Genomic DNA, 16,767 nt, shown 5'->3' on the forward strand with positions numbered 1-16,767 from the left:
ACCCTCCCATCAGCCGACTTGGAAAACAACATGAAGAAGTGCTCATCTGCACTTTGTGCAGACAAATGAAGGATATCCTGTTGCTGGAGCAAAGGGCATATACGGGACACTTAGTAAAAACTGGTTTGGGAGGAATAATAGCGTGGCAGAAACACACATTTTACCAGAAGCCAGACCCTTAGCGTTGCTTTATTCCTGGAGATTTGTAATGGTGCATCACTTGACTTCTCAGATGCTTTCTTGGCTCAGTTTCCCCTTCTCACAGAAGTGCTGAAAAGACCGTCAGGTGGAATCATCACCATTTTGTTTCTTGAAAACAGTTGTTTAGAAGCAATTGCACTGCAGTGTTTCATGCCATGGAAAGCAGGATAGTCTGAAGGTTTCCAAAACACCCAGCTGACGTAACAGCTTGGCCTCTAAGCTGCTCTTGAAAAATGGGGCTTTCCACTAGGACTTGTGTGATTTTGAATACCTTTTCCCGATGGTCCTGGCACTGGAAAGAAGCTAGAGGAAGGACCGGTGGCTAATGTGGGAGCTTGCCAGAAGTTTCAAATGCATTTAGAAACTACTGTGATCACACCCAAAAGATGTTCTCATTAGGCCAAAGACCTGAAAATTACAGCAACTGCTGGCTACCCGTCCTGGCCGGGATACTGGGTGCAGGACTACACCTCTCTTGGGCCCGGAGCAGATGGGGTGCAGGCACGGGCCCTGGCAGGCAGCTGCAGGCAGCTGCTGAAGGCAGGGAAAGCAGACCTTAGAAGGGGCATCCCTTGTTGTACCCTGGCCCCAGACAGTACAGCATGTAGCGTGCTGCTGTGGTGGCACCAGGCTTTGCTCCTCTCCCATCCCCAGCTGGCGTGTTTTGATTGACACAGGAGGCTCTCCTGGGCCGTGTCTCACCGTGGCGGCAGTGAGGAGCGGACTGAGGCTTTGGAGACTTCTTGGCCCTGCAGCTGGACCACTCTCACCATGCGGGCAAGCCATTTCCTAGCACATTTTTTAAAGGAAAAAAAGGTGTGCTGTAGCCATCCTTTATTATCCCTTCCAGCATTCAGCAGCAGCCTGATGGGACTAAGGGACGCGTGAGCTGCAGGGGTGCACGCTGGGCTCTGAGATTGCCCCTCATTTTCCAGCTGCCAGAGGAGGGCGATCCTAACAGCACAAGGCAGCTCTTTCAAGCAGAGACGCTCATTAGTTGTGGCACTTGTGAGATCTGGGGTCTCTCCTCGACTCTGTACCCTTGTGGGTGGTTGCTTCATCTCCCGGTGCATCCCTATGCACAAAATGGAGTTAGTGACATTTAGGGTTTGTCTACAGGGTGCAGCACAGACGAGGATAACGAGCCCTGCTGAGAGGGAAGGGGGATGTAATGAACCCTCCCAGAGCTGCAAATGAGAGGGGCTGGGCAGTGCTGGTACACCAGCAAATGCATTCAGCGCACAGCTCTGCATTGAGCCATGTTCACATTTGGCCTTATACTCCAGTGTAAAGCTCTTTGAAATATGCAGTGGAAAGAGCCATACCAGAACCAAACACCAGTATTAACCACTTCCCACATCCAGAAGTTTATCCCTGGCATTTCCTATTGCCGGTACATTGGTCCTTTCCCCTCTGCAGAAATCAGCCTTTCCCACTGTTTCCTGGCGGTAGCTCTGCAACACTGGCCATGTTCACATCGCTCCCTGCCCAGCTATTCCCTGGATGGTACCAAAATTAAATGCTAGCAATCTGTCTTTAGCTTCATTACGTAATATATAAAATACATATCCTTCAGTTTCTTTAATAATTTAATTGCCTGCCTTCAGTCATCAATTTTCCATTGTAATTTTAAGAGCAGAGACCCAGGCTCCCGTCTCCTGGTGCCTCAGCCTGTACTGCCCCATGGTGACACATGGAAAGGGAAGGGCTTCAGCCTCTGGGGCTGGTAACCAGGCCTTTCCCACAGCAAACCCCGTGCTCTGCCATGAAAAACCACTACAAGGATAGCAGGGTTTCTGTTCTATTAACGATGCCTTGATGACTGTGCTGTTCTTGCACTTCTGCATAGTTTAGGCATGTGTGAAGCAATGTTTATCTTTCCCTAGGAACAGCATGTAGAATTGTGTTTTCTTACAGTGTATCACACCTGCATCACCTTGAAGTGTTATAAAAGCAGCTTTTTATTCAAAGAGCAGGAGCTGGTCCATCATAGCCACCTCGAGCTTGCTGCTGGCGTTTGCACTTGCCCTCAGGGTCTGAGCCCCCTCGTTCCCTCAAGTGTTTTTGCTCAGGCTGGGCTGTCCCCGAGCATAGATAATATGTGTAGGAAACACTCAGTCATGCTCATGGCACTGAAAACAAAGCTTAAAAATGAGTACATATACCTCTGAGCTAGCCTAAAATGACAGCTGGGAAACCACAACTTACTGTATGTTGTGAGAGGGGCTGTGCTTCTGAAAGCAGCCTCTCTTTTAATGAGGTGGTTCAGCAAGTAATGTCAAACCTGTATTTTCCTTTCCTTCTGGTAACATGGCACGTAGGTGTTGGGGTGAGGTGGCAAACGGCCAAGTCCTCAGTAGCCTTGTAGATCTTCTGCTTGTGCCAGGTGGGAGTAGCAGGCTGGATTTTCAGGGCACTGATCACAGTGGGATCTGCTGGAGCTGCAGATGGGTTGGCTCTAACGACCCGATGGGACCTTCACAAACCTTCTAACAAGACACTTCTGTGCAACACCATTAACCACATGAGAACATGGAGCCAGTGGCCCTAACAGAAAAGCCTAGTTAGCTTTCTAGAAGTTATAATTTCTAAAAATTTCTAATATGGACAAAAATGCATGTACTGCCCTCTCAAAGTCAGACCAAGCGCAGAAAAGCTTTTGGAGTGGTTTCTACCAGAAACAGAGGTAAAAGGGTTTATTTAGCCTCTGTGCCCTGACCTCTCCTTTCTCCATATGCCATGAGGGGTGTGTGGAAACCCACCTGGCAGCACAACCCCACTCCTGGCCACAACCCTGCGGGCAGCGGAGCTTCTAGGTCCCCAAAACACCCAGTCCCTGCAGATCGCAATGGCTGTGGTCTCCAACTGCTCATTGAGGTGCGAGAGGACCTGCCCTCCCCTGCTGCTGGCTCTGGAGGAGATAAGGGGAAGACAGACTGATTTTCCCAGGTGTTCGTGGGATGAAATACACCTTTTACTTAACCCACCTCGCAGTCTCCACCCAATCCACTAATGCAATCCAGCTGTTCCCCACTGCCTCTTTCCACCCCAGTCCCTTGCCCACCTCCCCCTGAGCAACTCCAGCTGCCCCCAGGAGTGGGTTTCATGCTGGCAGAGCCTTGCAGCCACCCTCTCCCCATCTCATCAGCACAGCTGGCTGGCTCACCCCAAGCAAAACATGGTGCCAGCCCTGGATCTAACTGGGACGCTGGAAATGGCTTTGCAGAGCAGGAGACCTTTTTGATTAATTAGTTAATTAATTAATTTTGGGTAATCACCACTAAACGCTTCAGAACAGACCAGATGCAGCAGAGCAGAAGGTGCAGTGCTGCCGCTTCTCAGCTGACGTTGCCACCAGGATGCTCGCTGCTACTGACCTGCGCCTGCTCATAGGGATCTTGCTGCCCGGGCAACCTAAGCGGCAGGTTTCGGTGTCACCTCACCTCATTTTCCTCTTCAGCCCAGGTTTACTGCTGCAAAAAAGCCTTCTCAGCAAGTATGGGGTTGCTGAGCAACAGAGTATTGCCTGGCGGGTTGCATCTCACTGCCACGCACAGAAAAAAAACAAAATACAGGAAAAATCAAACTTTTGCTGGAAGAGGAGAGGCTCCTGCTCTTCCTGAGGTCCTCAGTGGGCCCTGCCTGGGTCTTGCTGCCTGCAGGGCCCGGATAAGACCTTGGCTGCCGCACAGAGCAGCTTCACAGGACAGGGTGGAAGTCAGCTCAGGGTGTGGCGCAACGTGATTATTCTTAATAGTATTTTTCATTAATCACATCCAAGATAATCATTAAACTATTGCCAAGTAACCAGTACAGACTTGATATCAAGCTGCTTATCGCTTCAATCCCAGTTCAGGCTGGATGTGTTGGCTTAATAGCTAGAGTGGCTTGACACATTTTCAATTCTTTCAAAACTAAAAATGTGTCTTTTTGAATGCTACAAAACTCATAACATTTGGGAGGATGCGATCACTTCCTTTTTCTGTGTTTTCCTCCTGATTGCATGATTATGAAAGAAACATCTGTTTTGAAGTGATCTGCAACAGAAAATTTTTGTTCCAGTTGGATATGTAATGGACAACTTCTGTTATACGCTCTTATTCTCCCCACCCTTTTTCTTTCCCTTTTTCTCTTGCTGAAAGATGAAAGAGAAAGGGAGAAGAGGAGAAAAAAGCAAGCAAAAAACCCCCCACTGCCCAGACTACAAGTACAGACAGAAAAAGGGGCCACTGAGGTGTTGGTGGTGTGAAACACCACAGCTGAGCCAGCAGAGCATGTTTGCACTTCAATTCACTATGAGAAGATTTGACTTTGTGTGTGTGTGTGTGTATGGATTTTTCTATATTTTGAATCAATACAAATACTAAAACAGGAATAAAAATCTGACTTTTTTTTTGCCTCACCAGGAAATAATTCCTATTGTTTGATAAGCCTGAATGTAATTAATCAGAAACATCGATAATCTACTCTATTAATAAGAAAATAGGTATTGTTCTGTATCTGTGGTATTTTTGATTCTCCCTGACTCCATTCTTCTGCAGAAGAGGAAACCTGCTGTTCAGAAATCTCTGCCTTTGCATACTGGTAGGCAGAAGAAAAAGCCAGCTAGAAGAAAAGCCTCAGGCACTGTGGCCAACAGATAAGGCCAGTTCTAGTTTGTGAGAGGCTGAAGTGTCAGTACAAAAGGCCGCCAAATGCTATCAGCTACTGTGGTGTTTGCAGCATTTACGGGAGATCATGCCAAGCAGTGAAAAGTGTGGAAGAGGATCCTGGATTTTGGTGCATGAGTGTCCACAGACAGAAAAAGAGATTCAGGGATCTTGAGTCTAAGGGAAAATGATAGTGAAAAGAAAATTGGTTGCACACCAGATCGGGGTGGGCTGGTCACTCCCTCCACAAACCATGCAGGAAAAAGGTGAGGAGGAGCTGTCTGGAAAGGGAACAAAGCTCCTCGTCAAGGAGCACTTGCCCTCCGTTGCCATGGCCTTGCAAACACAAGTGGCAGCAGTGCCTGTGCTCCTGGACCAGTTCAGCAAAGCAGCTCCTTAGGTGGAGTCCAAGTCCATGTGACTGCAATTGAAACACTGGCACATGTGTTGTGATTTTTCTTCGACAATAATGCAGCAAAGAAAGAAAGCATCCCTCCCCAAGCAAAATAAATAAATAAATATGTCCTGGTTTTGGCTGGGATAGAGTTAATTTTCTTCCTAGTAGCTGGTACAGTGCTGTGTTTTGGATTTAGTGTGAGAATAACGTTGATAACACACTGATGTTTTAGTTGTTGCTAAGTAGCGCTTATCCTAAGTTAAGGATTTTTCAGTTTCCCATGGTCTGCCAGTAAGGAAGTGCATAAGAAGCTGGGAGGGAGCACAGCCAGGACAGTTGACCTGAACTAGCCAAAATGATATTCCATACCACAGAATGTCATACTTGGTATATAAACTGGGGGAGTTGGCTGGGAGAGGCGGATCACTGCTTGGGCATCAGTCAGTGGGTGGTGGACAATTGCATTGTGCATCACTTGTCTTTTCTTGGGTTTTATTTCTCTCTTTTTGTTATATTTCTTTTCATTACAAATATTATTATATTTTTTATTATTGTTGTTATTGTTTTATTTTAGTTTAGTTATTAAACTGCTCTTATCTAAACCCAAAAGTTTTACTTTTTTTTTCCGATTCTCCTCCCCATCCCACTGGGAGTGGGGAGGAGTGAGTGAGCAGCTGAGTGGTGCTTAGTTGCTGGCTGGGGTTAAACCACGACAAAATAAGATCCTCTTTCTATAGAAAACAAGAAATATTTTCATGTCATACAATTTTCCAGAAGGGAAAGACCTACCCACAATATTTTTCTTGGATATGTGCTATTGATTCTGTGTCCGAACAGTTAAAAAGATTAAAAATAATGCAGACTTTTTGGTGTTGTAACTTCAGATTTTCTATCAAATGCCTCTGTGAGGCAGAAGCAGGACAAAACAGGGTCATCTACAATAAAAATGGCATGGCAGGGAGACGGTCTTGGAATGGGCTGGCTAATGAACCAGAGCTGTTAAAATAGCAACCTGGTTTCCAAGACCAAAGTGAAACACATTTAAAATATGGGTATGAAAAGATTCCTTCTGAACTAGTTACCTGGTAAAGGAAAAATTCTTAAAAAAATATGCCCTGAAAGAATGATACATGACAGATGTTTGATCCAGTGGCAGACTACTAACTTTGTCAAACCACCTATTTCTTTCTAGATACCAATTGTTTGGTCCCATTTGGTTTCTGTCCATCAGATTGGAATCTCTGGTTAATTATTTTTGAGTGGGAGTATGGTAATCCATATCTTTCATCAGCTGTATCGTTCCAGCTGTCTGGATGCAAGGAGAGGTCAGGCAGTTTGTGAGAAAGATGCAAAGACTGCTTTGACTAACCTTGGGAGTGGTCTTGACCAATACCCAGTGCTAGGACTAGGAAATTCAAGAATGAATTTTAACAGCACAGGTGCACTCTAGGCAGTGATCTTTGTTTTTCCCATGTATCAAAAGTTACAAGCCTATAGTCTTGAATGTTCTTGTTATGCAACTGACATTTGCAGGTGGAAATAGTGGGGACACTTTTTCCACATGCATTAACCACTTCTGATATTCAGTCATTGATTCCCGTTCAGGTGGGATCAGGGCTGATACAGACCGGGTGCTGTTGCGTCCAGTGCAAACATGAACAGGTTCTTAAAAACTGGCCTAATCTAGATGTGTATTAATTGGAAGGACAAATGAATCAAGACATGAAACATATTGATTTTCTTTGTATTTTTTAATCTCTCTCTTAAAACCCCAGCTTCTGTTGTCTTCTGGCTATAAATCTGGTATTTTAATGTTTTGGTAATTAGATGTGTGACCTAGACCACCTCCCTTCTCTTTAGCCATTTTCTCCCACCAGCCTCCTCCTTGCATTCTATAAGAAGGAACAACCGAATGAAGGAGACTCCTCCAAAGGCCCCCAGGTCTAAGCAGACTGTTACTACATGTAAGCATTGGTGTCTGGAGTCCAACAGTGTGAAGCAGTAGAGTATATACATAAATTATATTTCTTTCAGCTTGTGGAGGACTCAGGTACAGGACTCAATGCTTTATTACATTGGGGTTTACAGGTCTGGATCCAGATTTTCTCGGATGGGCACCAAAATCTCTGTTAATGAAGCAGGGTGAGTGAATCAATTCCCTAAACGTGACTTAATCTTGGATCAGGTTCGGTCATGAACTCAAAGAAAACCTGACTAGCTCATGCTCCACGAGCAGTGGTCAACCCCAGCCTGTACAAACTCTGTAACACAGTCTGTAATGCTTTGGCTCCACATTAAATTGCATATGTTACTAGGCACCTTTGAAGGCTTGTGCCATGTGCTCCAGCACATTGCCAGATTAGGAGGAAGAAAAAAAAAAAAAAAAGAAAAAGGTATGTTAAAATCTGTTTCAATGGTTTTATAGCCAAAATGGAGACCATACATGGCTTCCGAGGAGAAATACTCTAGAAAATTCCTAGAAAGCAATTAGCAAGGAGGTGCTATTTCTTCTCATCAAATTGCTTTGCTCCGTTGCCAGTTTGTTACTTCTGCCTTTAACCTCCACAGAGACAATCGTGCATGTCAGCCTCCCTTATATCATGCACTTCTTTTTCCTTCCCCTCCTGCTTCTTCTACTCCAATCTCTGCTTTCCCACTTGCCATTTTCCCTGGGAAACAGCCTCATGACACAGCAGCCTTTATGCCAGCTGGGATGCCCTGGGGACTGGCACCAGTTGCAGAGCAGAGCCTTGTGGAGCCCCTTGCAGGTGATACACCTTTGTGAGAGGTATGGCAGGCAGCTCCAGGACTTGGTGCACTCCTCCATCCTGGATACCCATATGCAGGAGGCTACAAACCTGTAGCAGAAAGGTGTCCTGTCACCATGGGGACACAACCAGCTGCTCTTTCCCACTCTTCCTTAACTCCCCTGTCCATTAGTTATTTTCTTGTGGGTTTTAGCATCCTTAAAGTAAATTGGTGACTACTTTGAAGATCTGTGTTAGAAAATGGAGTGCACGCACATGCACCCACGCAAACACACACATGCATGCACAGCTTCATGAAAGTGTGTGGACTGCTCTTCCTTGCATTTTCAGTGACTTTGTATCTGCAGTTCTGGCAGCAAATGAATCTGGAAGTGGAAAATCAAGGAAGGGTTAATTTAAAAAAAAAAAAAAGCAAACTTTGCCTTGTTTGCACTGATCTTACATCAGTTTCCATGGAAATGGAAGTAGAACAAGCCAAGAGCAGTGGTGTAGCCAACTTCAGCTGCTGGCTTCTAGTTCTTGCTTCTGTTTCCATGGAAATAGATGCCAAATCAGCAAAAAATAAGGTAACTTGTTTTAAAATACTAGAGTTTTAAAGGCTTGTCCTTATTTAACCTCAGTCAGGAAGATAGCTAGTGAGGGGAGGCAGCCAGCAATGAGGTGAAAACTTTCAGAGGCTCTCTCAAGTGCTGACTGCGTGTTGACCTCTGTAGAGAGTGAATTCAGGGGCAGCTACCAATCTGTAGAAACATTTTGTAACTTTCCTCCATGATGTAAATAAAATATATTTTTCTCTTGGCTTGGATAGTCACAGTAGTCTGTAGGAGGCCAAACTAACAGCTCCTTGCAATGCAACCGTGCAACTGCCTCCTTAGGTTGTCTTTGCCTCCAAGAGTTCAGAAAGAGCCATGCTTTTCTCAGAGTTACAATATGCAAACTACCCCCATTCCAAAAGCAATACTTTGTGTCAAAGTTTCGAGAGAGAAGCAAAGGAGGATTAGCTGGGGGAATTCCTGACAGTGTTTTACAACAAACATCCCACTTTCTTTTTTTCCTAACGCGGGAAGGCAAAATTTCACTGAGGTAAAAGATGTTGACCATAACCTATTGCTCATAGCAAAATGTAGATGGGGAAGCAGGGAAATATGAGCAGAATCCAACCAAAAAAATTCTGCTGTAATTTCAAGAACTGAAATGTCATCCAAAGCTCATTTTATTAAAACCAACTTTAATAGAAAGTTATTTCAAGGGTGGAGGTTGGCTTTTGATCCTTAGCTGTTGCTGTGGTGGAATTCTCTGTAGGGAAGAGTATTTCTTGGTGGGAAGTTGTGTGAGGACAGAGATGAGAGTCCCGTCCTTGGCCCCATTGTTCTTTGAGTTGCTTGTAAATTGGGATTGTTCCCAGATATCCTCCACCTCTCTCTTCCCCCACAACTGCTTTGCCTACATGCTCCTCAGGCATCCCTTTAACATGCTGCAAACATACCGTAAGACAATGGATCATATCACAGGTCACTTGTGGGTCTTTTTTTGGTAACAGTATATATCTGGAAGCGAGAAGTGTAGGTATATGTTTAAAAAAAAAAATCTTGGCTGGCATTTGTGGGGAAGTAAATGCAATTCTAATGAGACATTTCTTCATTTGCAGTATTACATTTTTCCTTTTAATGACATAAAATCTGCTCTTGCAAGAGCATGTGCTTCACTTCACACACTAAGTATATTCCCTTGGGCTGCTGAGGGAGTAAATAAATGAAGAGTGCAGGCCAACCTAATTTTAAAGAAGTAGATCAGGCCTGGACTGGGGCCTCTCAGTTGTTCATTTTAGGTATTATAAGGAATGTGCTCATTTTCTGACTGGTTTCTGTTGATCTTCTTTGAAGAAAACCCAAGAAACATCAAGACCTTTAAGAAATTGCCAAAAAATTGTAGAATTTTTGGCATAAGGAACCTTTCAAAGCATGGGAGATCTTTTTTTCTTTTCTTTTTCTATTGCACACATTGTCTTAAAATTCAAGGAACTTGCTCTGGTTGCTTTATCAGACATTTATTGCTGCTGTTGCTGCTGTGATATGATTGTTTTGAAGCTGGTTTTGAGCTGTTGGGGTCCTGCTTGAAGGGGGAAACGCAGTGCCATGTTACCTACAAACCTCCATGGCATCTCCCTAATATTTCCCCTGGAAAAGCTTTAGTCTCTGCTGGAATGGAAAAAAATAGCAGGGAAGCAATGGAAAGCCAATTCATACATTTTAAGGGTGGGATGGGGGGAGCTGTGAGATCCACTGCTCCCCAGGTGTTCATAATTAAACTTTCAATGTACCTTTTTGACTCTCCATTACACAACAGTTCATCATCCTTCAGGCTTGTACCAGTGCTTCCAGGCCTCCAGGTCACTAAGCCACATAAATGTCATGCCCCTCGGCTTGCAATGGTTAAATCACACAGGGAGTGAAACAGGAGCTATTTGCCAACTCTTCTGCAAACAGCTCATAGCACCATAGCATGACTCAAGGGATCATGAGAACAAATTACAAGAACAGCAAGCTGTGGAGCCAAAACCACGGAAAAAAAAGATAAAGAAAAAGAGCAAGGTCTGACATGAGGTCCTTGCGGCAAAAATTACACGCCTGCGCTTTTCTGTGAGTTTCATAACATTGGCAGATCAACCTTGCTGTACCAGGCACTGTGGATCATGCCGACAGCCCTGTCCTGGGCATCCTGCCCCACCAGCCTGCCCGGCCGTGCTGCTGCCCCTGCCCCGCTGCTGTCCCCAGGGTGCTGTGGCGGGTGGGCACAGAGCACGGTGTGGCAGGAGGGATGGAAACGTCCAAAGCGAATACAGGCTATCCTCTGCTTTTCCTAGAACGTGACCATTCCCGGAGCTCCCATCAGGAGGGAGCATCTCATCGGTAAAGCAGAGCAGCAGCAGCCGCCAGGTGCTTGCCATGGGCGCAGGGTGCCACCATGTTGGGAATCTCCCTCCCCAGGTCTCCGGCCAAAAGTCGCTGTACGTGAAAACCTCTTCCCAGAGGCACCTGAAGATGCTGGATGTTGATTGAATTATGTGTAAAAACACGATCGCATGCATCCCTGCCGGTACCCCATGCTGGGCAGGGAGGAGCGGACAGGGAGGATGCGGGGCCGCTGCTACCTGCCGGGGCTGGCACCCGAGGGTGCTCCGGGGCTGGCGCCTGCAGTTGGGAAGCCAGCCTTTCCTCCTGGCTCTGGTCCCAGGTCGTCACCCATCTCAGGTCAAGCTCCTTCCCCTCCAGGATCCTCCTTGCTCTCCTTCTTCCAGCACAAGATTTTTTGGGACAAGTCAGAGTGGACGTGCACGACACCTTGCCCCGCGACAGTCCCCTCTGCAACTGAGGCAAGTATTTACAAAGAGCAAATGTGACCAGAGAAGCATGACTGCTTTGCTCCAAAGCTCAGCCTTGACTGGGATGCGACCTTTGTCCAGACATCTTGCCAACGGACTCTTGGTGCTTGTGAATTTTCTCAGTGTCTGCAAAATTTTTAGGTTAATTTAAAGTCTGATTTGTTCATGAGCTGAGATCATAGGGACAGTCACAGAATAAAAGGTATGTCACCTTTTTTTTCCTTCCTTCACCCATGACTGGATAAGGCTGCCTTGTGTACGGCTTGCATCATGTACCTGTACAGTTTTTAAATCTTTTTATTGTTTGTACTAATGGTTTTAATTCTGGAGGGTTTTGCACTGGAAGTAGAAGGCCTGTAGCTTTCACAGCACAGATGGGAGATAAAAGCACCGTAATCACAGAGCAGGGTCAATGAGACTTTTTCCAGGAAGATGCTAAAGGCATTATTTGGCATTAACAAAGAACGGGATAATTAGAAAACATGCAAAGAAGGCTTTATTCCTGTAATTAATTTCAAAGTTGGAAGTTCCCTGGTGCTCTTCTGTTCAAAAGTGACAGCATATGAGCCATCGCAGAGGGGAGATGTATCTTAATCATAAATCAGAAACGGGGGAAATTGAAATTTGTGTTTCCACTGCCTTTCAAAAGAAAAAGCTGTAGTCAGGGGTTAATGTGTCTTCTGACTCTACGTGAAGAAAATACAATTACAAATAAATATTGACACATTACATGAAAAGCAACAGGAGGACGTAGCCGAACTTGGTTTCCTGGGAGGCTGGGAATTCCTCTCCAGAGAAAAATAATGCTTAAAAGTCACTTTGATAGCTTGAGGTTGTGCCTATGTTTGCAGCTGCTTTTTTTGCACTAATTTCCTACAATTACTATCAGCCCCACTGATGGTAGCAACAATGGAAGAAGAGTTCAGCAAACTTCCTCTACCTCCCATTCTTTTAACACTGTCAAAACTGTTTCTGAACAAGTCTAAATGGCTCTGCTTTAGGAATACCAGCAGTCACAGCCGTCTTGGTTACAGTCTTGCTCCCATGTGGATCTTCAACTTTTTAACAGGTAACCTTAACATCTTGCCATGCAGTAAGATCAAAAGTAAACAAAGGAAAATGGCGTGCACAGCTCTCTGTATATATAGTTTTATCCCTTCTGCTCCCTAGTCCATGGCCATTGCCCCCATCACCATGTCAGCCATTGCAGTATTAATTGGTGCAAAGCGCGGTGCTTGCAAAGGCATCGGCCTTGCTGCAAGAGATGTGGTTGGATAGATTTAGCACTGTTGTTTTTACTTAGAAACCTGGATCCCCTCAAGGCAGCTGATGTTGCACACAGAACCATGCATTTAATATTAAATTGTTTGTTGTTTTTTTTTGTTTTGTTTTGGTTTTTTTTATATATTGGCAGCTTTACAATTAGGCTTTTTAGTTTAATCTGGGTTAAATTAATATTGTTGGCTTTGTATCATGGGTAGTGCTGGCTTGGCTGATGACTGGTGTAGGTGAACATAACTCTCATCGTGTCTCCTCACACCACGAGGAATTCACATCCTGCACACACTTGCAAATTCCCATTTGTGTACATACTTTTAGGATTGAGTCTAGAACAATCGTGCCTTCAGCAGCAGTGTAGCTGCATATATATATATTTGTATGTACCACCATTCACATGGCAAAATTTTGCATGTGCACACAGACTCGCACGCTCTCTTTCTAATGATTTTTGCACTCATTTGCTCATGAGGTTGGTTAGGTCTCCTCACTTACATTCAACTCCAGCTTTCTGTAGCTCTAGACCTTCAGCTTGTTGCAGATGAACTTGGCATCTTGCTTTGCAATTGCATCAAAATGCATAAAGGTAAGGAGATTACATACAGGTTCTATATGGCATTTTTTTCACAGTTCATTCAAGGACCATCCTTCTTTTAGGTCCTACTCCTGTTGTAGGTCCTACTCTAAGGTTTCTTTGCTTAATGCAAAGAAATATGTGCAGAAGCTTATCACAGAGCTATACACACCAATTCAGAGTATGCAGTTAGCATTTGCTGATGGCAGCGCTGATGGTGCACTGTGTATTTCCCAATGCATGGATAGAGTGTTTTTAAATAGCAGTTTCCTCTTCTATTACTTGGTAATGTCTATATTTTGTTTTCATTGCATGAGCTTCAACACTTTGCTCTCAAGCAAGTGATGCTATTTATAAATTCTCCTGGAAATATTTCTTACACATGCAGGAATTAAAAAATTATTTGCGTGTCCCTTGCAGAAATGTCTTATGGAACTGCAAATGGTTTTCTTACCTCACAACTATATCCAGGGAACATTCCTGTATTTACCATTCCAGATCACTACAGTGATGTCTTAACTCAAGACAGATGAGCCGCTCTCCTCTTTCCAATAAAATGATTTTCTCCTGCCGTATGTGGTTCAGTCTCATTCTTGAACGTAAGCTGGGAAAGCCACCCCGCTCAGTGTCATAAGTTAGTCTCTGGCCAGCACTCGGTCCCTGCATACATTGCTTTGGGTACACAGCAGATGCCACAAAGGACCCAAGCTCTGAGGTGCTGCCTCCGTCCCCCGGCTGAGGAGAGCTCTTGCCCCAGCTGGGGAGCGTCAAGCTGGAGAAGACCCTTCAGTGAGGAAGGGAACACCCCACAGGACCCGCAGACGGGCAAGCAGGACGCAAGGGCCTGTCAGCAAGAGGAGAACTCTTCTCTTAGGACTCAGAGCTGCTTTCCCCTACGGCAGCATTAAACTGCTAATTTTTTCAAGTTCTGATTAGCATCTTTGCCGTCTGGTTTTGGATTTCTCTCCAGTACTCAACGGTTAAAGCTCCCCTCTGAACTCCTCCCAGTGTCTTTTTTTTTAAATTTGCTTTTTGTCCTTGCCAGTTATTTTGTATTTTGTGAGGGACCTTATTCCTCATTCTTTTATTATTTTGAAGATAGTTGTAATGCAAATCTTTTTTCTCTTTTATTCATTTATGTCATCACAATATAAAGTTTATTAACTTTAGCAGAAAAAAAGTTTTGCATTTTAAATGTATGATTTATTTTATAAGGTAGCGCCAATTATTTTTGAGTTATAATAATATATCAAGTTTGCAGAAAGGCATAAAGATGAATGTCAGGTACCTGGGGCATCTTATAAAAATACAGAATAAGACAAAGGAACAAGAGGCCTGGTAGGAGAAATAGCAATAGCAATTTTAAGGCTCCAAAAACTACAAATTTCCGGAATATTTAGATTTTCTACTAACACGGGCAAAAATCTTTGTTTAGAATACAACGTAAAGACATGACAGGACACAATGTCATTCTTTTACAGCCCATGTAAGATATGTTATGATACACCGCAGTAACTCTAAAACAAAAAAATTCAAAGACAACTCAGTAATACAATGATTAATGTAAATTTTATGAAACAGTCAAAAGGATATTAACAGATTAGTTCAAAATATAAAATGTAATATTTTTCAAAGATGAACACAACTTTCATCCCTCTTTGGCAATTGTAACATTTGGCTAAATAATTTTTGAAACTTCCACATTCAAAACATTTCAGTAGTTGATCAGACTGTGGAATTAATTTTTAGATAAATCTTCTAGAACTTTTTGATTGGCTTCCCAAATGTCACTGGGAATTGATCATAAAAATTACAGTAGCAAGCTTAAATTTGAATGTCCCTAGAGCTGAGAGGCAACTAAATTTTAATTTTTTAGTTATTGCACTGTTCCTGCTCTTTGCCCTTGCAGAAGACAGGGCAACATTTTGGCTTGACTGCAGGCAACTTCTGCCTATGGAGGGACCCAAAATAGATGCCTGGCTCATACCCAAGCAATAGTTTCCAAGTGAACCAGCTCACAGCTCAGTCTCGGCAGTCTCTTACAGAGGGACAGACTCTGCCACCTTGTTCATGCTCAGTAGCATGTTACTCCTCAAGAAATAACACAAGCTCCTTCCAGAATAAAGCATTATTCCCTGTGAATAGGCTTAACACGATCTAGATCTTCAAAATGGCCTTTCGTTGTGGGGATAGACCTCATTTACTCCAAGCCCCTTGGCTGTGGATGTCCTATTCGGCCTCTGTTGGAACACTGCAAATATCTTTCTTTTGGCCCAAGTCATCCCTGTGCTGCTGTGGTCGGCAGGCAGAAGGCAGATCTGTGCGGGAAGTGCAGTCCGTAGGCTGTCGTGGGCTGCTCCCATCCCTTTCAGAAGAGCTGACATACCGCCGCGATTTATTGGCAAGGTATTTTGGACTTAAAGCAAGAAAAATAAGTCAAATTCATGGTTTTCTTTGCTGTGAAAGGGAAATTTAGTTTCTTACCCACTCGTCCTTCCAGACCAGGGTATGACTCAGTCCCTGATAGTTTAAAGATGATCAGAGCCAATACTGGATTTCTTTTGTGAGATGTGTCGTTGCTGTACTAAATGCTTAGAACAAAAATACCTTCTGCTGCAGTCTGCTGCTGCACTGAAAAACAAACAGGGCTTCTTCCTTTAGATTGACTGTTACGTAGCTGGAAGTAGATTGCTTTTCATCTAGACCTCAGTCAAATTGATAGGTTTAGGACTTCCACCTAATACAATCTAAAATTCTTGTAAAAAGAATGAAACATACTTGTGCAGTTTGGGTAGTGGTGATAACTGGGGAATATACATCATGGGCAATGGTTTTCGAAAGGTTTACTTTTTTGCTTGGCTTCAAAATGAAAAATATCACAAGGAAGCACGGGTTATTTGTGGTGCTAACAATGCTTATTTTTGAGGGTCTCTGGTTTCCTGTGGTGCCTCATCCTTAATGCACTTTATTGTGAACGTGTTGGCACACATCCTTTTCCCAAGCCAAAAGCCACCTGGCAGTTGCAGCAGGAAGAATGAAAAGCAACATCCCCTTTTCAATGGTAAATTCTCAACCTATGCATGATTTGTCGTAACAACCTACTCATTTCGTCTCCTGCAGTGATAAATTACTAGTGTCTGGACAATGCTGTAGAAGGAAAATGATTTCATAGTACCTCTTAAACTTATACCCCAAGCATGAAAGTCTCTCTTTTTTTTTAAAACATGAGAATATCTAAAGCAATATACTCCCCATGTAGATTTTAAATATTTTTGAAAGCCATAGTTTTATTATGCCTCTGACATTGCCTTTAACTTAAATTAAGAATACAAGCAAACCTGCATCTTATAGGAAAAAAAAATTAAAAAATCATAATTAGTCATTTTGGGTGCCTGGCTTAAAATACTTTGAAAGTTCATTGATTTTCAGATGGCTGGAACTGCGCACAGTCTGAACACCAGGTATCTCCTAAGGCATTTTGGGTAGAATATCCCAAAGCAGAGCACTTACTATTATTA

The sequence above is a fragment of the Harpia harpyja genome, chromosome 8 (assembly GCF_026419915.1).
Source record: "Harpia harpyja isolate bHarHar1 chromosome 8, bHarHar1 primary haplotype, whole genome shotgun sequence".
In the NCBI taxonomy this organism is placed as follows: Eukaryota; Metazoa; Chordata; class Aves; order Accipitriformes; family Accipitridae; genus Harpia; species Harpia harpyja.